Source organism: Aethalodelphis obliquidens, unplaced genomic scaffold (assembly GCF_003676395.1).
Source record: "Aethalodelphis obliquidens isolate GAN/ISIS:26980383/991018 unplaced genomic scaffold, ASM367639v1 scaffold1, whole genome shotgun sequence".
In the NCBI taxonomy this organism is placed as follows: domain Eukaryota; kingdom Metazoa; phylum Chordata; class Mammalia; order Artiodactyla; family Delphinidae; genus Aethalodelphis; species Aethalodelphis obliquidens.
Window position 1 is genome coordinate 53,356,924 of NW_020837945.1, and position 25,125 is coordinate 53,382,048.

Genomic DNA, 25,125 nt, shown 5'->3' on the forward strand with positions numbered 1-25,125 from the left:
TGTGGGCAAGACAGGCTGCTTTTGCACAGCTTCTGGCCTGCTAGCTTTGAGGTTCTATCATTTTCTTTCTTACTCAAAAAAAAAAAAAAAAAAAAAAACATATCAGGATGCAAGTAGTGGGAGTGATATTATCACAGAAATAACTTTGGATCCACTTTCATTTATAAAACTGTAAATTTTGCAAACTTTAGTTCTTTAACCAAGATACCACATTCTCCCTGCTTTTTCTTTGTCTCTGTCTTTCTTCGTTTCCTTTGTGGATTATTCTCATCTCCCACCATCTGTGTCTCAGGACACAGTCCTTGGACAGCTTCTCTTCTCTCTCCACACTTAATCCCTCATTCTTATTTCACTCTCATCTTCTCCCATGGCTTTAAATACTGTCTATATGCCAATGACGCTCAAATCTCAATCTCCAGCCTACACTTCTTTCCTGAGCTGTAGGTTTGAATATTCAATTGCCTAACCACTGTCTCCATCTGGATGTCTAATAGCCATCTCAAACTTAACATGCTAAAAACTGAGCTTCTCATCTTCAATGTACCACATTATACGTACCATATGCCAAACAAGCTTCTCTGGCCTCCCAATTGCTCAGGTCCAAATTTCAGCAATCATCTTCATTGCTTTCTTAAATCTATTATATTTTACATCCTAAATATGATTGTACCACTACTGGGCATATACCCTGAGAAAACCATAATTCAAAAAGAGACATGTACCACAATGTGCATTGCAGCACTATTTACAATAGCCAGGACATGGAAGCAACCTAAGTGTCCATTGACAGATGAATGGATAAAGAAGATGTGGCACATATATACAATGGAATACCACTCAGCCATAAAAAGAAATGAAAATGAGTTATTTGTAGTGAGGTGGATGGACCTAGAGTCTGTCATAGAGAGTGAAATAAGTCAGAAAGAGAAAAACAAATACCATATGCTAACACATATATATGGAATCTAAAAAAAAAAAAATGGTTCTGATGAACCTAGGGGCAGGACAGGAATAAAGATGCAGACATAGAGAGTAGACTCGAGGATGTGGGGAGGGGGAAGGGTAAGCTGGGACGAAGTGAGAGAGTAGCATTGACATATATACACTACCAAATGTAAAATAGATAGCTAGTGGGAAGCAGCCGCATAGCACAGGGAGGTCAGCTCGGTGCTTTGTGACCACCTAGAGGGGTGAGACAGGGAGGGTGGGGTGGAGACACAAGAGGGAAAGGATATGGGAACATATGTATACATATAGCTGATTCACTTTGTTATACAGCAGCAACTAACACAACATTGTAAAGCAATTATACTCTAATAAAGATGTTAAAAAAATTTGATTGTAAATCCTGTCATCTATACCATCTAAATACATCCAGAATCTAAACACTTATCACCCCATCCAGTGCTACTACTCTTATCCAAGCTATTATCATTTCTTTCCAGGTTTATTGCAATGACCTACTAATCATTTTCCCTATTTTGATCCTTGCTCCCTTCCAGTCTATTGTCAACACAGCAGGAAGAGTGGTTCTTTAAAAACAAAAGTCAGATCATGACACCACTTTGTTCAAAGATCTCCAAAGGCTCCCATAGCAGTCAGAGTAAAAATCAAGGCCTCCCAATGGCTTACAATGTCCTATATATTCTGGTTCACCGTTACCGCTCTGCCCAAGTACGCTATTGGCTCCAGTTACAACAGTCTGTTAGCTGCTTCTTTTCCTCTTACAGCCTAGGTCTCTCTTTCTTCATATGTTTTACACTCTCTCTTCCTAGAATGTGCTTCTTCTGGATATTTACATGGCCAAGTCCCTATCACTTCGTTTCAGGCTTTACTCAAATGTCACCTTCTCAGTTGGAGCCTTCCCTGACACCCTATCAAAAATGCAACACCTCACACACCCTAGCCCCCATTCCCTGCCTTCATTTTATCCTTAAAACTTTACACCACCTAACAAAGTGTACGTCATATTTATCTTGTTTATACTGTCTATATCTTTACAATAGAACATGAGCTCCAAGGGGAAGTCATATCTTTCTGTTTTGATCACTGTTATCTCTAGCATTTAAAAAGTACCTGGCACATGACAGAAGCTCAAGATTTGTCAAATAAAAAAGTACTAACTAAAGATTTTCAGGCTATCTCACAACTGTTGACAGAAATTGTTGTTCTCAAGGGATGGTCTAGACATGAGTAAAGTAGGTCAACATTATAAGGACTGGACTCAGTTCAAAATGTTACAACTTTTATCTCAATTATCTTGCCCATTGCCAAGTCATGCTAGTGGAAGAGACAATAATTAAAGACTGAATTTTTGTTTGTTTGCTTTTGTATTTCTCTATATAGTTGGAGCAAGATATAAAGTTATATAAAGTTAAAAATTCCCTTGTGATGCTCTGTCGTAAATCCTCTGCCCTTACCCCCTGGCTCAAGACAAGCACTGATCTGATTGCCATTCTTATGACTTTTGCCATTTCTGGAATGTTGTATAAATGAAATCGTGCAGCATGTACCCTTTTTGTGTATGACTTCTTTCAGTTAGCATGAGTTTTTTAAGATTCATACTGTTGTATGAAAGTCCTAGAGTTGTTTGGGTTTATTTGTCTGTTTGTATTTGCACAGGAATGTAGTAAAACATCAATTGACCACATGTGTGTGGTCTATTTATAGACATTCTATTCTGTTAGAGTAATCTACATTTCTCCTTATGCCATTACCACACCTTCTTGAGTATTATCACATTTTATTAAGTCTTATAGTCAGGTAGTGTGGGTATGCCAACTTTATTTTACTTTGTATTGTTTTGGCTACTCTAAGTTCTTTGCAATTTCATATAAATTTTAGACTCAACTTGTCAGTTTCTATAAAACACACATACATACAAACACACACATATGCACCCTGGTGAAAAATTGATTTGGATTGTGTTAAATTTACAAATCAATTTGGGGACAATTGCCATCTTAACAATATAGAGTCTTTCAATCCATAATAGCATGACTATTAATTTAGCCCTTCCATAACTGCTATCAACAATATGTTGTAGTTTTCAGTCCTGCACATATGTTATGGCGTCTATTTCCAAGTACTTCATGTTCATTGATATTATAAATGGTATTTAAAAATTTCTTTTCCAAATTTCCAGTATATAGATATAAAATTGATTTTGCAGGACTTCCCTGGTGGCGCAGGGGTTAATTATCCATCTGCCAATGCAGGGTACATGGGTTCAAGCCCTGGTCTGGGAAGATCCACATGCCACGGAGCAACTAAGCCCGTGTGCCACAACTACTGAGCCTGCACTCTAGAGCCCATGCTCCGCAATGGGAGAAGCCACCGCAATGAGAAGCCTGTGCATCGCAACGAAGAGTAGCCCCTGCTCTCTGCAACAAGAGAAAGCCCGTGCACAGGAACGACGACTCAAGGCAGCCAAAACTAAATAAAATAAAAAAGTAAATAATAGGTTTATTTCACCTTGACTGTACATTGGTAAGGCAGTAAGTCAAGGTTTTTAAAAATGTCTTCCTGGAAACAGAAATTGACTAAAATACTGGTGGTTCCATGAAGAAGTGAGATTAAAAATGTTTAACCACTGGTAGGCAATATTTTAGAAGATGCAATTTCCTAAAATTGCCACATGCAAAAAAAGATCATATGAGGAAATATTGGCCTGTCGTGATATTTTACAGGGGACCAGAAAGGCAATGAACATTTGTCTCTCTCCCCTGACAGAGTTGGAGGCTGCTCAGAACAAAGGGTTACATCTGGTGGTTGAAGCCATCTCACAGGTGTCATGGCAGGTTCATGGGCTAGTGCTTTGACTGGTGGGTACCAGAACAACTCATCAAAAGTATCCACTTAGGTGACCTTGGGGCAGGGCAGTGGGGACAGGGACATTTGGATGGCTTGGGCAATGGTATTTACCAACCAAAATGAAAGCATTTCAATGTTTTGAACAACCAATATAATTGCATCGTTGTGAATATCAGTCCTGTTTACCTGTTAGTGTAGTTATATACATTGGGCAAATATTGAGTTAAATGGAGTTAAACAGATTTTTTACTGAGGGAATTCTCAGAGCTTTAATTGGTAGTATACATTGTGGGTCTTTAAAAGAGAAATATAGTATCTAGTATTTTTTCTAACTTACTTGGACATGGAGATTTTTCTCTATAGAGATTGCTTTTTTCTATACATCTTGAGATTGTTCTTTTTGAAACTGTGTTAGTAAATTCTGAATTAGGCCTATGAATTAGAAAGGGTAACTAATGTTATAACCACCCTGAAATTTCAGTGACTTAGCACAAAGTTTATTTCTACCTTAAATCACAGTCTAAGGTAGGATTGGGTTGCTCTCCTGGGTAGCTGTTTTCTAAATAGTGACTCAGGGATCTAGAATTTTCTATCCTATGTTTCTGCCACTCCCTAGGGACTCCTTGAGGCTCTCCAGTGGTTTCCCTCCACCTGTCTACCTGACGAGGAAGAAAAGAAAACATATTGGATGTAGACACCACACAGTGATTTTAAAATGTGTCTACAAATTCTTTTGCAATCCTCATATCAAAGGGTGGAGGCTAATTCTCTTTCCTGTGAGTGTAGTCTGGAATTGGTGACTTGCTGTAAACTAACTGAATGGGACAGGAGTGATGGTGAGTAAATTTTGAAACTACGTCACAAAACACATTCAGCTTCCTCCTTGCTTCTCTCTTTCTTTCTTTGACAACATTCTCGGAAAAATCCAGATACCAGGTTCTGAGCACAGGGCTAGCTTCACAAGTGTATGTCCTGTGTAATCTCATAGGCCCAATACTTAGAAAGGTCCCATACTTGTTTAAATGCACAGTGGTTGTCATATTACAATTATTAATAATTTTTCAGGGACTTCCCTGGAAGTCCAATGGTTAGGACTTCACCTTCCAATGCAGGGGGTACAGGTCAGATCCCTGGTCAGGGAGCTAGGATCCCACACGCCTCGCAGCCAAAGGGCCAAAACATAAAAATAGAGGCAATATTGTGGAAAATTCAATAGACTTTTAAAAAATGTTCCATACCAAAAAAGTCTTAAAATAATTTTCAACACGAGGTCTCACATTTTCATGCTGCACAGAGCTCCACAGATTATGTAGCCAGCTCCATGTGAGGCTATTCAAGCAGATTTATGCAGAGGGCCATGTGATAATGGACCTACCAATGACCAGTGAAGAACTGAAGATTCCTACTAACAGCCATGTGAGTAGATTATCTTGGCACTGAATCCTCCTGCCCTAGACAAGCCTTCAGATAACTACAGTCAAGCTAACAACTTGATTGTAACTTCATGAGTGGTCTTAAGCAAGAACCACCCAGCTAAGCCACTTAGAGATTGCTCATCAACAAAGAATTTGAGATAATATGTATTTATTTTTTAAACCACTAAGTTTTAGAGTAATTTTTTGCAGCAACAGACAAACAAAATGGAGGGATTTTAGAGACTGATCCTGAGAGCAGCATTCCCTTCAACCCCCGTACCATTAACCAAAGTCCAGTCACGTGGATTCAGTCAACTACAAATGAAGGTGAAAAATTAAGACTTTTTTGTGCACTGGAAGAAAAGGAGATTGATGAGCATAGAGTCATCCTCAGATGCACTCTGTGAACAAACTGTCATTCGCATGTGGTAGAATCTTCTTATTAGTTGTCACCACTTAACTATAAGGCTGACAAGAGTGTGTGGAATGGGAAGAGGAAGCCAGTACAAAATATCAGAGTCCAAGATCTTAAAGGCAACCTGGGGATGAAATACAAATATTATGTAGAATTTTAACCAATCCACCTTTGCTAGAAATGGAAAAGACCCCACTTAAAAATATTATTTTCATCCAAGCTTAAACACACTCTTGGAGACCCTATTAATATAACCATGGGCTTGTAGCCAGAATGACTTTGGTTCCTGTCTTCAGTTTTCCATATTAGTCCTTGATCTTGGGCAGGCAACTTAATCTACAGATCTTCATCCCTAAGATTGGAAAAAACATGGGGCTATCTCAAGAGATGATTGGGAAGGTTATGTAATATTGTATAAAGAACACCTGTCACAGTGACTGGCATTTATTAAGCACTCAGCAAATATTAAGTGTTTTATTAAAACCAGAAAGACAATAGAATTGGTGAAGATAACAGGGAGTGACAGAGACATCAAGGAGTTAGAGGAATTAAGCTTTTCCCGAGAAACATTAAAATCATTTGATTAGATTCCCAAAGTCATGTATCATTCATTCAACAGGTATTTCTTCATTAGCTATTGTAGATTGCTATACACAGAGGCAGGTACTAAGATTTTGTAGTTCCTTCAGTTGGGGTTGCTTTTAGGCAACACTTGAGAAGATAAGACAATGAACATGTGGTTACCAAAGTGAGTAGTGGACAAGGGGAAATGAAACTCATTTGGAGGACTGTATGAGATAAAGCTAATAGGCTATTACAGTACAGAAGGTTCCATACTACATCTAAGCCATAGATTGAAGGTGGAGTACATGTTCTCCAGACTGAGAATGTATCAGAGAGGGACAGTGGGAGGGTTGGGAGTCTTTTAGGAAGATGGAAAGGCAGAGAAAATGGACTGAAGATGGGCTTCCAAAGGACAAAACAACAGAGGAGGTTAGAATATCAACAACAAAAGTAACTTCTCTGGGTTACTGATTTGGTTCCATAACCCAGCAAAGTCAAAACAGGAGGAGGTTGATGCCAGAGAAAAAGTTGAAAATTTCATAAAGGAAAGACGGAGCCAGAATCTTTGAGAAAGATAGAAGGTCATGGTCAAGAAACACAATCTTAAATCAGTTCTTTCAAGGTGATGCCAAGTCCAAAGCATAATGGAGTGGATGGCCCAATAGAAGGGTGAAAGGAGTCACTGCATACACAGCATTCAAGAAATTGAGCCCACATGAAAATTTCAGTCACCTGACCTCATGGGAGGACTTGGAGAGGAGAGGTAAACTATGAGCCAGGTACCAGAACATTAATGGGTGACCTTGAAAAAGACAAGGTGAAAACTGATGGTGCCAATAGTGCACATTTGGAGAGAACAGAGTTCATTTGTTTGCTTTGTTTTGTTTTTTTACAAGAGAATAATGATCTTAAAATAGCCCTTGGGAGCAATGAGTAGGAACCACCTTCTGACCCTGAGGTATGTAGCTTGAGCAGCCGTCACCAAAGAAGAATCATGTCCTAAATGTTTCCTACAAAGTCTGTGATAGTAAACAGAATAAAGTCAAAATGTCCCGAATTTCTAAACTAGTTACCACCAGGAAAAACAATGTCTCGATCAAGAATTTTACCTTTAAACAAAAGTGAAGAAGTCTTTAAATAGAGCTAAAGTACTTTAAATTAGAAATTGTAAAAGTTAAAAATATGTGTGTGCATATATGTGTATGTAATAGTGTGTGATAATATACACACACACATAGTTAAAATAGAGTTAATGTTATTTGAAGAGAGGAGAATTTTAAGAAAGAAGTCTACTACTTCTATGTCCCATTCCACTTTTTATTGTAACAAACTAAAGTCAGTCATTTTTGAAACAAAAAAAATGACTCAAAATTTATTAGCTCTTTCCCAGAAAAATAAATTAGAAATTGACTCTTGGTCATAAACGAGTGTGTGTGTGTGTGTGTGTGTGTGTGTGTGTGTGATTGAACATAGAATGTACAAGAATATACAGAGGCTTATAAAACAGTTATGAGGTTTTTCATTTTATAATAGACATGTATAGCCACTTCATAAAAGAAATGTAAACAGTATAAGTCAAAACATAACTATCTCACTACCTTACTACCTCCATACCATTGATCTGTGCATCCTCAATAACATTGTTTCCAAGGTTTTAATATGTATGTGCATGCCCCTTCAATACCTAAACCCACCAAGAGAAAACTGTTCTATAAACTAAGCAAATATATATTACAGTTTTACTTCTCTGTGCATTTTAATAATATGGATTCTTTATCAACCTGCTCTTCAGAGGATTAAGTGCAATGAGAGGAAAGGTAAATCTTCCTGTTAACAACATCATGTAGAGTAAGTTGCTCCATCCGTCTCTATAAACTACGAGAGTTTCTGGGTGGTTAAACTGTTTTAAAGATCATTGTCAGTAAACAACCATTATCTCCTCAGCTGACACAAAAGGACTTTTGAAGTCACCAAACAATGTAGTCATCTGGACGGGAAGTAGAAACCAGTTAGCAAAATAAGTCTTTAGGTCAAAGGAAGCTTATTGCGATTAGGAGAAACTAACTTATTAGAGAGTAAGGTGACACCTGAGTTCCAGAGGAGGCTCTGAGTTGGTAGTTATTATCCTGGGCAGACACTCTTCCTAACAGGATTCTATGTGACTCTGCCCAATAGACGTCACCATTATGTACTGCCACAGCGCACAGTGTACAGTGTACAAGAAGACAACCCTGTTGCAGTTGACTTACTCTCAGCAGTGATACCTGAGAGAACGGAGCGGGAATCAAGCAGTCTTTCAGGGCTGGAGTGACCCAGTTCTTCAGGGGGTAACACTGAAGTAGGAAGACAGCTAGCTCTGGCCACTATTAGTATGTGTTTCCTGCTAAGAACATGCAGTACCTTCTCTCTCACGCTTCCCTCCATGCCCGTGGTAAGAACTGACATATTTGGGCAAGAGGAGATTCTGAAAAGAAAATAGCCTTCCCTTTCTAAATTCTCTAGCTATAAGCTTCGGGGAAATATGAAATGAGTTTTAAAAAATAACCTGGGATAGGAAAATAATTACAGACCAAGTAAATTGTATAGTGGCCTCTGCTTGCTGTTGCTTTGATTCCTGGTCACACATAACGGATTTATTGTCAATGCTTTTAATTGGTAGCTTCTTTCAATGTTTCACATCAAATATTGGTGTCTCTTTAAATTTTTTTCAGTCGTTTTTGCACTGTCATCTGTTTTTCCCCTGTGCCTCAAAGCACTGGGAGCATGGATCATACAGATAACTAGGGTTTCTGCTGTTTTATTTTAAACTCTGTTTGTGAAGGTATCTTATACTCTCATGCCCTTGTTTATTTAATCCTTTTTTTTGTCTCACCTCATTATGTCCAAATGAACATATTCCGTTTAATCAGTGTTTGTGGCCCAGAATGTCTTTCCAATACATACAAAACCATTTCATTACGTGACAGCAAAAATAAGAGTCAAAAGGAAAACAGTATGTTCAAACATAGGATTGGAACCAGCCACCTCTTATTTTACACTTCATTTCTGGCATTTGTTTTAACAAGTGATGAAGTCTGAACCCAGGACAACTGGATGAGGACCGTTAACCAGCATATAAGAGAGATTGGCCACTTTTCTTCTTTCCCCTGATAGGTTCTGCAGAGAACATTTTTAACCTCTCTCTCTTTCTCTCAAAATATAGACTTTTGAACAGTTATTTTCCACTCCATTCCTGCCCACTGAAAGTTGAGAAGTTGCTGGCAACACACTGAATTTTTAAAAGCCCTGAAACCGAGAAAAGTTGAGTAAATCATCAGTGCTCTCTAGCGTTCAGAATAAGGAACACCTTGGAAACCACAGCCTCAGCTGCAGTGGCTTTGCTAATGCAGCTGCTAGTCTTTTTTGTTAGGAAGAAGTGTGGTTTGTTTCCATTATATTTGGTAACCAAAGAGCTTCAGCTTTTCCCATAAATTCTCTGGAAACAGAAATGCTGCATTTTTCAGGTCAGGCCATATTTATTTCACAGTTATCTCTAAAAATACAATGAAATGCAATTATATCATTCTTGAAGGGACTGAGAACAGAAACTTTTTTTAAATAAAAGAAACAGTTTCAGCAAGTTTTTCTTATATTTAAGAAAAGGCAATACCAAGAAATTGACACAGACCCACTATCTATGTCTGGAATTTAGTGTGTGTGTGTGTGTGTGTGTGTGTGTGTTTTAAATTGATCTCTAAATAGATGTGAATGTGACCTGTTTTTACTAATAGGATAATTCATTCGATTTTTAAAAATCTACAGAAAAGGAAACAAGTTATCCTTCTTGTCCTGGAGGGCAAATAAATAAGACATTTTCAAGAAAGTCCACAGGCAAAACCATCTGTTTGAAATCTCTCTGATTACACAAGCTGGTAATTCTTGGTCTCAAGGGACGTAGCTAAAGTATGGAAACTTTTAAAAGGTGATACAGCTTCCCAGAGGTCCCTAGAGACTGGAAGCATGAATGTCCCTCCTTCCTATCATGCAGCCACTGGCCTCTCTCTCACCCACACACCTGGCTCCGAGCCTGGAGGGGCTGAGCAGAGTCTGTGAGAGTCTGAACCACACCTGGACCACTGTGGTGAGAGCAGTGGTCCTTGGGGTGCTGTGTACCACAGAAATGTCAGGAGGGGGATGACTCATAAACTCACATGAAAACATTGAAATTTGTTTAGTTTGGCCAGAGAGAGGATGATAATGGTCAGCAAATATGTGACTTGCAGAGAAGTTGTTTTAAATGGTATAAATAAAGGATGGAGAGGAAATTGAATTGATAAGGGTAGAGTGACTTTCTGGAAATATTTCCCAACCTAAAATTTAGGCAATTATGAAAGTATTTCCAAAGAAAAAGGGAAGTTTAAATTCTAGGATCTAAATTCCAAGTCAAATAGAAACAAGGATGATCAAAGGTGTACTGGAAGTTATGGAGTATGCAATGTCATCGTCTAGAATGGGTTGACCTCTCCTAAGAGCTAAATTAAGCAAGTGATCCCCACCAATTTTTACATAAATCTTTGCCTTTGCACTGGAATTTCTCCCTACTATTTTTTCCTTTTCTACCACCTCTTTCTCCATACATATTTTACCTATGCCTGGAATTCCCTGTTTTGGTCCATATGGTTCATTCTCTATACTCATTGTTTTCCAAATAAATTTTCCTTCTTGCCCTATGCCAGTGGTCTCCTAGGACAATGTTTTCAATGTCCACAGAGAACAATATAGATAGCTTACGGGTTATGACTGTAGCCTGTTGCAATGGACTGAATGTTTGTGTCCTCCTCAAATTTATATGTTGAAAATTTAATCCCAGTGTGTTGGTATTTCATCACACTGGGTCATGTTGGGGCCTTGGGGAGATAATTAGGTCATAAAGCTGGAGCCCTCATGAATGGGATTAGTACCCTTATAACAAGAGGCCAGAGAGAGCTCTCACTGACATGTGAGGACACAGCAAGATGGTCCTCTGTAAACCAGAAAAAGGGCACTTACCATGGTCCCGATCATGCTGGCACCCTGATCTTGAACTGCCAGCCTCCAGAACTGTGAGAAATAAATGATTGTTGTTTAAACCACCCAATCTATGGTAATATGTTATGGCAGCCTGAGCTAAGATGCCTTCCGAGCAAAACTGCTTAGATTTGAATAGTTCTGTAAAGTCAGGCAAATCACTCAACCTCCCCGTGCTTCAGTGTAAAATGGGAAAAATTATGAGATCAGATGTGAGGATAAAAGGAGTTAACATATAGCCACTCAGGATAAATTCTGGCATGTAAGAATCACTGTTAAAATATAAACAATTTTTTGAGCTACTTTTACTACAATAAGAACACACTTTACACGTGTGTATAAACAAAAATTCCATCATATAATAATTACCTTATGATGTGCAATGCATTCTATTTTATTCTTCTATATTTTATATATTTCCTTGAAAAAAAAGTGTGATCATGACCCACTAAATAATTCTTAAGTCTCATTATTGTTTTTTGACTTACAGTTTGAAAAGCGAGTCTTGCGATATAATTTTTAGGCTATAAAGGTTCCAGGATATAAGAGGGAAATAGGGTGCCCAGACATTATTTTTGGAATTTCTGACAATTCTCACAGCTCTGGGATTTCTTTTTAACTCTCCAAGTCCACTCTGTAGTCCACTCTTCTTGTGAACACAGAATTTTTTTTAAACTAAAGACAGTAACAACAGCTACTACTACAACAGCAGCCAACAATAAAACTGTCACCTTGCCAGAGTTTCCATGTCCTAAGATAATCAAATGTCAGAAATTTCTAGTATCCTGTAAAAGATTATGTTAGAATGAGAAACAAGCTTGTGGCTCTAGGACTTCAGCAGTTCTGAGCAGAGTTAGATGACTTAGAGGCACATAGTAGATGCTGAGAAGTGAGGTAGTGGCTTCCTTCCCCTCTTCCCTCCAAATAAGTACAACTACCAACTGAACAATCCCCATGACTATGTATGTGTGTGTAACATACAGCAAGGATAAGTATTGCTTAATGTATAGTTTTGTTTTAAGTATATGTTTATATTTGTGTGGGTGATATGGAATTATTTCTTATGTGGAACCTCATCAAATAATTTTGAAAAATACTGTTTCAGATGATCTGACAATTCTATGGGTGGATCCCAAGAGAGCCACTTAAGGGTTAACTTCAGTTAGTAACTAAACTGTCTTTTTCTTTCCCCATTGATTTCTCTTGCTTTTTCAAAATTTATTAAAAAAATAAAGATTAAGCAATAATATTGTAAAGCAGTGGAGGTGTGCATGGAACTAAACTGGAAAGTATCAATGTAATAATAATAATAATAATAAAGAACAAAACTTAGTCATGGTGAATGCAGCTAGTTGGTGCCCTGCAGAAACTTGTGGGACAGATTTTAGGTTTCCTGGAGTTCAGAGAGGGCTTGCTCTTGGAGACATGGTCCTCTGAAAAGGCTGAGGTAGTCTGCAGCCCTGGAAAAGTGTTCTGCTGTCACAGACTCAGCCTCAGGTTCACAAAGCTCCAGACGAGAAGGGAAAGAGCTGAGGAAACAACTCACACGTGAACAGGAGTTAACTACAAAGCATGCTTTTCCACAGCTCTCTGTATTTTCATTGACCCTTGCACTGCAGAGACAAAAGATAATCTAATTCCATATATGCTATTCTTCTCTGACTGTACATACCTCAACAACTATCATTTTCCAATCAGAATGGAGCATTTTTCTGCCCTTTCCTGGAAAGTGTTACATATCTCCTTTGTCCAGTATTGCAGACTCTACAACATGTGATTTTAAGGTAGGAATCCATATGTCCTTAAGGTTTGTCTGGTGAACTAAATACTACTGTGTTCTTCAGATATGCTCTTGCTGGTGACTATTGTGCTACATTCTGATTTAAAACTGAAAAAAGGGGTCTTCATCTTCCAACAAGGTCATCTAACAATGACCCTAATAAGCAGCTAACCTGCATGACTTGATGTATAGAACTTGTTCAAAATCTAAATCTAACCTGCATGACTTGATGTATAGAACTTGTTCAAAATCTAAATCTCGGCATGGAATCAAGTCTAAATAATGAATTTAAGAGTTCACTCAGGTCAAACAGGTACTTTTGAATTAAGAGTGTGTTCTGGAATGCTGGATGGTATGTATGTTGGTGGGGGTAGATTATGTCAACAACAGTTGCCAGATCTCCATGGCTTCACACAACACATTTATTTCTTACTCACAAAACATGTTTCACATGAGCTGGCAGGGGTCTCTGCTCACCATAGTTGTTTGCGGACCTGAGCTAACACGATCTGTCTCAACACACACCTCATGATTACCACAGCCAAGGGAGGAAAGCATGTCAAATTGTTTAAGGAGTAACATCTAGAAGCAACCTATACCACTTCTGCTCATGTTTATCGGCCAAAGCAAGCCACAGGGCCCCACCTCACTTCACGGGACTGGGAAAGAAAGTGCAAGACTAACACTGTTTAGAAAAAAAAAGGGAGCTATTTAGTAAACAACCCTGAGGAGGACCACCATTTTCCTCATCTTTCACATTCACTTGATGACCAAGACCTGCTCGCTGACAACTCGTTTCAGTTTCTACTTTCCATTCACTTGTTGACTTGGTCTGTAGTCTCATCATCCTTCAGCTGGATTACAGAAAGGCCTTTGCACTCAGCCCAAAAACCCATACTTATATTCCAGTCACACTGAATTACTTACAGACCAGCATACTTTATTTCACCCCTCATGCTTTTTCTCACATTTCTCCCTGTTACCTTCTCTCCCTGAAAACAGTCCCTTCATCCCTCCACAGCCATCTCAAATCTTACATCCCTCACGAAGGCTTCCCAGGAAGCCCCACATATTCTCCAGTCCATGTTATATTTAGTAACACTGTGGTGCTTTCTCTATTTGTATTTGTTTTACAAGAACGTGTGTCTCCTTTACTGCAAGTATTAATTAATAGGCAATCATTTTCTGTTTACAAGAATGTAAGCTCCCTGAAGGTAACAATCATTCTTCCAGAAGAGCTGTGACAATGTACTGTCATTCTCATACCTGTGCTTCTACCCCATCCTTTTTGTCTTTGTGTCCCTAGTGTCTAGAATACTGTCAGAACTCAACAAAAGCCAAATTAATCTACTAATTTGTACCAAGAAATATAACTAACAGGCATTCCTGATATTTAGTCCATACTAGAAGAAGAAATTATTTTAAAACATTCAAAATTAAAAATTACTAGATATAGATTCAGAGAAAAAGAGACATGAAGGTTGTTCTGGAACATTACCATTAAGCCATAGTAGTCGTTCAATATTCTCTTTGCTGAGCTCACTAGATATATGTATTAATCTGGGTTTTTTGGATGGTGTAGGGTAGAGCCTAAGAGCCTTGTTCATTTCAAAGACTCTTCTGGAATGTGATTCTCTTGATATGTGTCATTGTAATATTCCTATCACTCAATTCCCACTTTTATAACTTGATACATTTCTCAAGGTTGCTGCTTCTACTTATATTCTATTTAGTGAAGCTACCAGCTTCCTTATGGTTCACAGGAAAACATCTGTGTCTCACCCCTACCTCTAGAGTAGCAACTATAGGAATTTATTGTGAGGAATCAGAACCAGAGACCTTGTTTTCATTGGTGATGAGAGGACTTATCCTCAGTAGTAAGGGCTAATGCTTTGGTAGGTAGATTAAAGAGTTCCTAAAGGTGTGTGTGTCTAATACAGATGGCCAACAAATACATGAAAAGATGCTCAACATCACTAATTATTAGAGAAATGCAGATCAAAACTACAATGAGGTATCACCTCACACTGGTCAGAATGGCCATCATCAAAAAATATAAAAACAATAAATGCTGGAGAGGGTGTGGAGAAAAGGGAACCCTCATACACTGTTGGTGGGAATGTAAATTGATACAGCCACTATGGAAAACAGCATGAAGGTTCCTAAAAAAACTAAAAATAGAATTACCATATGACCCAACAATCCCACTACTGGGCATATACCCAGAGAAAACCATAATTCAAAAAAATACATGCACCCCAATGTTCATAGCAGCACTATTTACAATAGCCAGGACATGGAAGCAACCTAAATGTCCATTGACAGAGGAATGGATAAATGGACAAAGGAATGGAAGATGTGGTACATATATATAATGGAATATTACTCAGCCATAAAAAGGAACAAAATTGGGTCATTTGTAGAGATGTGGATGGACCTAGAGAGTGTCATACAGAGTGAATGAAGTAAGTCAGAAAGAGAAAAGCAAATATCATATAATAATGCATATATGTGGAATCTAGAAAAATGGTATAGATGATCTTATTTGCAAAGCAGAAATAGAGACACAGATGTAGAGAGCAAATTTATGGATACCAAGAGGGAAAGGGGTCGAGAGGGAGGAATTGGGAGACTGGGATTGACACATATACATTATTGATACTATGTATAAAATAGACAACTGATGGGAACATACTATATAGCACAGGGAACTGTACCTAATGCACTGTGGTAACCTAAATGGGAGGGAAGTCCAAAAGGGAGGGGATACCTATATGTGTATGGCTGATTCATTTTGCTGTGCAGTGGAGCCTAACACAACATTGTAAAGCACCCATACACCAATAAAAATTAATTTAAAAACAGTGTGTGTGTCTACTCACTTTCTGCGTTCTGTGCTTCTAATCACTTTAGCACCATTAGGCTACTAACACAGTATGGGAGTCCTGCATACTTGTAGCATAAGGAAATTCAATATTAAGCTAAAGCCAGAAAGAAAAACATGATAGTTCATTCATATGTCAAACTAATTATAGTTACTTCGCTTATTCCAAATCCCAAGAATATTCATTCAGCTCAAATAGAGTAGAAATTTCCACTGTACAAGAATACAATTTTTCCAAACTATACCATCAAAGTTGAAGTTACAGGCTTGTTTATAATTAAGAATAGCTGTAAATAAAATAATAAGAAGAAGAGGAAGAAAGAGAAGAAGAAAGAGGAGGAGGGAGAGGAGAAGAGGAGAAAGAATATCTTCTTGTTTGGTTCTTTTTTTTAATCTCAAAACACAGATTCTCAGCAAACCAACTAAATGTCACTGGAGGTGACTCACAGTTCTCCTGCTGCAACTGAGATAAATTGAGTTCCCCGTATTTCTGTGTGGGTGTCTGAAATACGATCTTAAGCAACAAACCCAGGTCCACTCTAGAGGAACATGAAAGATTCTGTAAGACTTGAAACAGGAGGAAAGTATTGGTTTCCTTTCTTCCTCTTCACTAAAACATATCCTTTCCATACAATGGTTGTTCACTGATGAGCTCAGCTCTTAGAATAAAACTCATGACCCCATTACTCCTGACTATGACTGGTTTTGGGGAGAGGGGGCATGTGGTCATGAAGTCAGGTCTTCACAGGGCTTCTGGGAAAAGTTTCCTTGCTCTTAAGAAAACAACACAGAAGTGTTCTTTTCTGCCTCTGGACATTGCCACTTCCTGATGTGACCCAGGAACTACTGTAGCTATATGCACACAGGAAGGGATGCCCGAGGGCTCCCTAGCAGAGAGATGAAAGCTATCAGGGAACCATGTCCTTGAAGTCATTATTGAACTGTTGATCATACTGTACCTGGGGACTGATTTCTTCTTATTCTGACTTTTCAGTTTATGGAAAAAAATATAATCCCTCACTCATCAGGGTATTTTTAATCAGATTCACGGACAATTTATTCTTGTCTCAGTGACTCTGCCCTTATTTCTGGCTATTGCTCATCACACATGGAACCAATGATAAAACCATTTTAATTTCCCTTTCGTTCCATTTAGAGTTGCCAGATAAAATACAGAAAGCCCAGTTAAATTTGAATTTCAGATAAACTATGAATAATTATTTTAGGATAATTATGTCCCATGCAGTGTTAGGGACATACTAATATAAAAAATTATTCATCATTTATCTGAAATTCAAATTTAACTAGGTACCCTATATTTTTATTTGTTAAACCAGCAACCCCAGTTCTATTAGAACAATATTAGGAAGAATTTTAAAAGTTACTTCTGAATACAGCAGTGGGAGGCAGAATATAATAGAATATGTGTGATTTGATTAATAGGCATCTGATCTGATTTAGAACGACTGTGAAGAAAAAGACCTAACTCAAATTTTCATTCATAAATACAGATAATACAAATAGTCATGAACGCCTATGTATAGAAAATCAAACTCATTATCACCAGATGTATCATCATGGAAATAACCTAAAAGAAGGGAAATTTCTTTCAACACTAATCTTGCATTAATTACAACCTTTTTTAAAAGCATACTTATGAAAGGCACAACTTTTAAAGTAACCCCAACATTTTGTTTTCAACCTGCCTCATGTCTGTTCAGATAGATCCCTGGATTCAAGATCTCCAGATACAGCATTTAGTCTGAATTCATTGTAAGGGATTTGTAAATTTCTCATGAAGAGGGATTAGGAAGAAGTTAACTAGTTTGCTCTACGGTAAAAGTGCACTGGAATGTGATCATGAAGTTCTGGATTTGAGGCCTAGGAAATAATGTAAGAGTAAAAAACTGAGAAAATGGGCACATATTCTCTTATTTTTGCAAAAGTTTCATAGGATTTTAAGCAACATTCTTAACCTCTAATTCTTAACGTCTAAAATGAAGAAATTGTTTATCATATAGGAATATTTTCTGTAAATTTAAAAGCACTTTGCAAATAATAGGTCCCAGTAAAACTATGAGTTGACATATAAGTACTGCAATTAAAACAAGTTCCAAAAAATCATCAACCAGAGAGCTCCGATTCTAGAAATATTCTCACCACTGCAATCTACAAGGATTTTATTTCAGCTTCTCTTACTTGTCTTGCTAAGAATTCATTTTACATCATGACTTCTCTCAAAAAATGTCTATTTCTTTTGTACAAAATCTCATTATCAAACTGTCCTAGTGATGCAGATGCTCTCAATGGCAGGCAACTGGGTGTTATTAACCTCTGCAGTTGTCTTTCCAAAGAGGAAATATGGGCCTTTTTCTTTTATATTAATGACATGATTTGAAAATTATTCTCAAGTTTGGCAAGTGAGGATGATTTAATTTATGCCACATTTGGAACTTTGGTCTTCTTATTTGATTATTTTGACTTTTAGCATCTCTCTGTAGAATTACAGATAGATTGAATGCTTTATTTAAAGCAATTCTGCTGTCATGGGGGAAATAAATGGAATGAGTTATTAAGTTCAGTATAAGCCTTTGATTATTCTGGAATTAAAAGCCTATGGAGGCTAAAAGTTTTTTGAGATTTTCTCAGTGAAGGTTTAGAGAAAGAAATGTTTGCAAACTGGTAATCAGGATAAACACATTCCAATCAAACACATGGAAGTTTTAATTGTTCTTTAAAACGCATGCTTTCTAGATGCTGACAAAGTAAATGATTGTCTTCTAATTATACAATTGTTCTTGCTGCAGCACTTCAGTTTCTGGTCAAGACTGTTAGGGTACGAAGATGGAGAGCAGAGGGAAATAGGTTTACGAACATAAAGAAGTCTGTGGCATTGCAACTATGCAGTAGTTCTAGGACCTTTGCCTCCTTTTTGCACGAAGGAGACAAGTTGATAAATTTCAAAAGTACTCAAACTAAAACTTGATTGTTCTAATGGTACAATGGTATGTGTTCTTTGGTGAGAAAACCTAATGAAAATCTATACCTTAAAATACATTTCTTTAACACAGAAAACCTCAAGAGCAACTTATTTTATTCTCATTAAATTTTCTGAATTTAATCTCCAAACACATTTGGAGCTTCAGCTATGTGCCAGGTACAACATTAGCAGCTGGAGCTAGGAAAAAAAAAAAAAAAAAAAAAGCCCAAAACATTAGATATTGTCTCTTCCTTTCAGGGCCTTCATTTAATGGGATGATAACAAATCCTCTATAATCTGGGGATATTGTCACCAGTATCATTTGTTTGTTTGTTTTTGTTTGATTTTATTTTCTTTAAGAAAAAGATATGCAAACAACTCAATTCTGATTTTATGGCTCTATTTCTGGATATAACAATAGTTTTAAATTTCATGTACAGTAATTTCTTATACCCCAGTCAGTCACTGGCATCCATACCAATTCTTAAATATCATACACATTTGATAAGAATATATCAAGGATTAGAAATAACTTAAATGTTTAGCACAGTGTATAGCACATGGTAGGTATTCCATAAATAGTTCAGTTATTTTCAAACTCAATATCACAATGGACTTATATCACAAACACACTTTTAAAAAGCTGTAGTTATGGCTGAAGGAAGGAAAGATGAATTCAAAGATGGTGTTCCTAGATATTAATGCAAACAAAAAAGAAAACTGAAAATTCCTTAATTCATCTTAAAACAAATTGTGGGGTGAAAAAACAAAGACTTAAAAGATGTGGGTGCCAGTGTCATGTAGGAACTCTTTGATCAAAAGCATAGATATTAAGAAGCTTTTTCATATTTGGAGAGTTTTTTTTAAAGAAATAGAAAATAAAGATACATAGGACAAAACGGCCACAGGAAATAAAACAGTGTGGGTTTTGTAAGTACGGGGTTCTAAATGGATTACTAAGAAATTTTAAATACATATTCTAGATGGTGATTGAGGTGGAGACCATATATATATATATAAATATATAAATATATAAATATATATATAAATATAAATATATAAATATAAATATAAAAAAAAATATATATATATATACATAAAACATGCTGAAAAGAACAGAGAGAGAGAGAAAGAGAGAGAGAGACCCATGCAGCTAATCAGAAGGAGCAGAGTAAGCAATTTAATCACTGACCACAATGATGACCTTCCAAGAAACACAATCCATCAAGGAATCCTATTATATCCTTTCTTTTACGTGTTATTTCTCTGTATTAACCAACCACTAATGTTGAAAATGATAACACAGAAGGAAAAGGAAAAATAGGGCAACCTACAGATCCTTTTCCCTTCCGTCCTTCCTTACTCACCAAGCTGAAGATAGAATGTTATTAAGAAGTGAAATAAAAGTCGAGTTCAGTTTGTGCAGCATTTCTATTGTTCTATTCAGAACAAAATACATATGCCCATGTGAGCCGCTCAATGCAAATTATGTGATTTTGGTGACTCTGGATATGAGTTAATTGTTCTTACTTTTGCATTTAAGACTAGCATCACACAAGATAAATAGAGGATAAACATAAAAAGTTGCAATAAAATTTGGGACTTCCCTGGTGGTGCAGTGGTTAAGAATCCGCCTGCCAATGAAGGGGACACGAGTTCGATCCCTGATCTGGGAAGATCCTACATGCCGCGGAGCAACAAAGCCTGTGCACCCCAACTACTGAGCCTGCGCTCTAGAGCCCACAACTACTGAGCCCACGTGCCACAACTACTGAAGCCCGCGCGCCTAGAGACGGTGCTCCGCAACAAGAGAAGCCACCGCGATGAGAAGCCCGCGCACCGCAATGAAGTAGCCCTCGCTACCTCACCGCGAGTAGCCCTCGCTCGCCGCAACTAGAGGAAGCCCCCGTGCCGCAACGAAGACCCAACGCAGGCAAACATAAATAAATTAATTTATTTTAAAAAGTTACACTAAAATTAAAAATGTTAATTTTTCTTAACTTAGAACAGCATTAAACAGGAAATATATAACAAACCCTGACAAACCAAAAGAAAAACTGCAAGAGAAACAGCTTTTATAAATTTAATTTTAATACTGTTAACAGCAATTTTTTTTTTTGCTTTTTGAAAAAGTGGCCTCATGTTTTCATTTTGCACCAGACCTGTAAGTTTGCCTACTCAAAGCCTACCCAGTAGAAGAGATGTCTGTTGCATTATGTCAGAATCTCCATCTTGCTTTTCAATCAGACTGCAGCTTCTTTATATTTTCCAATAAAAGCCTATGCAGCTCTCACTGCTCGGACTGCAGGGGCGACCTTATTCGACCTTACTCATTTAGCTTGAAACATGGCACAAAGTTATTTGTCTTTGGTATAAGCAGAGCATTTATAAGAGCTCACGGAATATGTTCATTTTTAGAGCTCACATTTGTGGAGCAACACTTAAAACCTGTATCAAATCTAAGAGAGAAAACCAAGGAAAGTTAGAAACATAACCATTTGTTATTATTATATCTTATTTTGTGACAGGGAAAACTGGGGGTGGGGAACATGAAAGCTATCTTCTATTATAACAAGACCAAAATAAGAGTAGCTACCTACCATCGAAGTGCTTGCTGTATGCTAGACTTTCTTCCAGGTGCTTCATCAACTGCATTTCATTTCTTCCTTGAAACAATTGTTTTGAGATCGTTTTTTTTTTTCTTTGCGGTACGCAGGCCTCTCACTGCTGTGGCCTCTCCCGCTGCGGAGCACATGCTCCAGACGCGCAGGCTCAGCGGCCATGGCTCACGGGCCCAGCCACTCCGCGGCATGTGGGATCTTCCCGGACCGGGGCACAAACCCGTGTCCCCTGCATCGGCAGGCGGACTCTCAACCACTGCGCCACCAGGGAAGCCCTGAGATAGGTTTTTTAATCCCATTTTATAGATGAGAGAGAGGCATGGAGAAGTAGAAGGTCACACAACTCATAAAATCTGAAGCCAGTTATTAAACTTAGAGCTGCCTGAATCCCAAACCCTAGCTCCTCATCTCTACCCCATAGTCTAAGGGCACCCATTTGTTTAGAAGAGCTCAAGAAGCTAAATTAAGAACAATGAGTAGAAACTGTTGGGAGAAAGATTTGCACTCAAGACCAGAGAATGACTCATGTTTAAAGCTCATGCTTAGGAATCAACATTTAAAACCTGGATCAAACCTACAGGAGAAAATCCAGAGAAGTAGATGACATAGTCATTTTCTGCTTGAGAAACCACTAAAAGACCACAGAAGGACCAAAGCTCTCTTAAAGCTGTAAATGGAACGCATTGTCTTTCAAGTTTATGGGCTCACTGCCAGTAATAATATTAGAACAAGACATAATTGCACTGTACAAGAATGTTTGTAGGAAATGGTGATGTAGTTTAGAGACTAAAATCAGGGGTGATTGCAGACAGTGAACTTGAGGTTGACTTCTATTTCAGCACTAAATAACTGTGAGACTTTAGGAAGTCACTTGACTTCTCCAAATATAGGTTCCCTCATCTGTAAAATAGGAATCGTAATAATACCACATGGGTTATTGTGAAGATTGATTGAGACCATGTCTGAAGCACCTCGCTCAGTGCCTTGCATAGAAAGTAAACACTCAATGAAGGTAACAAGTAGATTTTGGTGTGCATGGAGTGACAAAGGCAGTGAGGAGAAAGGATTTCTACTTTGATTAGGAGATTAGTCTAGATGACATAAGAACATCTTATAATTATGTATTTATATAGGAAATGACTCAATATCCAAAATTGCAAGTTTGTCAGGAAGCCAGAGGCAGATATAAAATGTTGATATAAAGATAGCAACTGGAATTTAAACTAAAAGCCCAGGTACCGGTGGAAAATAAAAACAGAACATAGACACCAGACAATATTTCAGCATGTGGGAGATGATTCTATAACTCAGGAAGGTGAAGAGGAACTGAGAGGTACATATGGCTCTCAAGCTGTGTTGCCCACTATGACAGCCACCATGGGCATATGGCTATGGAATTTTAAACTTTTTTTTTTTTACTTTCTCAATTTTTTCCCTAGTTTTATTGTGATATAATTGACATACAGCACTATATAAGTTTAAGGTGTACAGCATAGTGATTTGACTTATATACGTTATGAAATGATTACTACGATAGGTTTAGTGAACATCGATTGTCTCATTTAGATACAACATTAAAGAAATAGAAACAAATTCTTTCCTTGGGATGAGAACTAACAGGATATATTTAAAAATAGATAAAATAAAAAATCCAGTGTTTACGAGCCACATTTCAAATTCTCAGTAGTCACATACACCTAACGGTTACCACATTGGACAGAGAAGATATAGAACATTTGCATTGCTGCAGAAAGTTCTGTTGGACAGTGCTGTCTCCAGAGAAAGGCAGGGTGCTACATATATTTGGGTGTGTGGTTTCAGCCTCAAGGGGGAGTCTCTACTTTCTCCTCCTATTACATTTATTCATTTATTTTCCCCTCTTATATTTCTACCTTTTCACTGAATATTTAGAAGAAAACCAAGAAAAGCTCTGTGGTAAGCAGAATTCTAAGAAAGTCTCCAAAATTTCCACTACTGGTATATGCATCCAGTACAATTCCCCACCTTGACTGTGGGTGGGCCTTACCTAATCAGGTGAGAACCTTTAAAAGAGGGTTTAGAAATAAGAGAAAGAAGTCAGAGATTCAAGGCAACAGAGACATTCTCCTGCTGGCCCTGACCAAGCAAACAGCAATGTTTTAGAGAGAGCCATGTGGAAGGGAATAAACAACTACATTCTAAGAACTGAGAGCAGCTCCAGTCAACAGCCAGCAAGAAAACAGGGACTTGGGTCCTACAATCAAAAGGAAATGAATTCTGCCAATAACCTGAATGGTCTTGGAAGCAAACTCTAACCCTCAAATGAGAACCTGGACATGGCCAGCACCTTGATATTAGCCTTAGAGGACCCTGAGCAGAGAACCCAGATGAATTATGCCTGGACTTCTGACCCACAGAAAAGTGAGATAATAAATGGGTGTTGCTTTCAGCTGCTAAGTGCATAATACAATTGTTGTGCAGTAATAGAAAGTTAACAAGCCCCTAGTAACATAACAACACACACACACACCACACACACACTTGCCCGCACTCATACACACATTTTTTTCTCCTTTAAAGCACAAAAAATATAAAATTTTAAAATACACTGTGGTTTTATTTTACTAGGATAAAAGCTTAAAAGAAAGTATGTTCAAAATTTTGCTGCTGGCTTTGACAGGGGAATAGGAAAGAGGTGAGGCAATTAGCTGGGACTCCAGCACTTTTACATTTTCTTCAGATAGAATCAAATGTACTTGACTCCCTACAACTCTGAGAAAGGTAATACATTTTCACTGTAACAAGGAGAAGCCAGAAGTGTTTGGTAACGGCTTAAAGGTACCAACTTATCACACATTGTGGCTGAAATTGTTCTCTTAGGTTAAACCGTTGTCCCCCAAGGCCCCTATTAAAATGTAATGTGTTATACGGTGGGAGGGAAGAGAGCGAAGGGTCTCATTAAAACCTACTGCTACCTTAACACACGGGGGATGATCATTCTCTAACAGAAAAGAGGCCCGAAGCAAATGGGCTGAAGGTTAGATAAGCTTGGCTCGGGAGGAGAAGAAAAGCAAAGGTCGAGAACTATTCCCACAGCAGGTGGATCTGGATGGGTGCCTGAGGAAGAAGCTTGCACGGAGAGAGGACCGCTGGAATACAAGCGGGGGACCCACGTGGAGGGACGAGGCTTCAGACTGGGGAGGTGAGGACTACAAGCCTCACCTGCTTTATAATCTTGTTACTGCCCCCTGATGTGTAAACACCACTTTTATCTCCCTGAACACATATTATCTCCCCTGAGGAAGGAAACTTCTGAAGAAGACTTCTTCCCTAAGGGGCCTCTTGACAGGGGCTTGAGAAATCCCTGAGGAGAGGAGACTTTTTAAGAGAGCAAGAGAACCCAATTAACTTTGCCACCGATAAACTTTGTCACAGTTCTTTACCAGAGAAGGGACGGAAGACTGGGATTCAGAAACTAGATATGAAATAAGGTTGCTGAGTGAACAGGCTTCTAATGGTTTCCTGCTTCCTACTCCCTTTGTAAAAAGATAGCTTCGAAGGGGAATAATTTCTCAACAATAATAGTATTGCCTTATAAGAATTTCACAAGACACAATAGGTCAAGTAC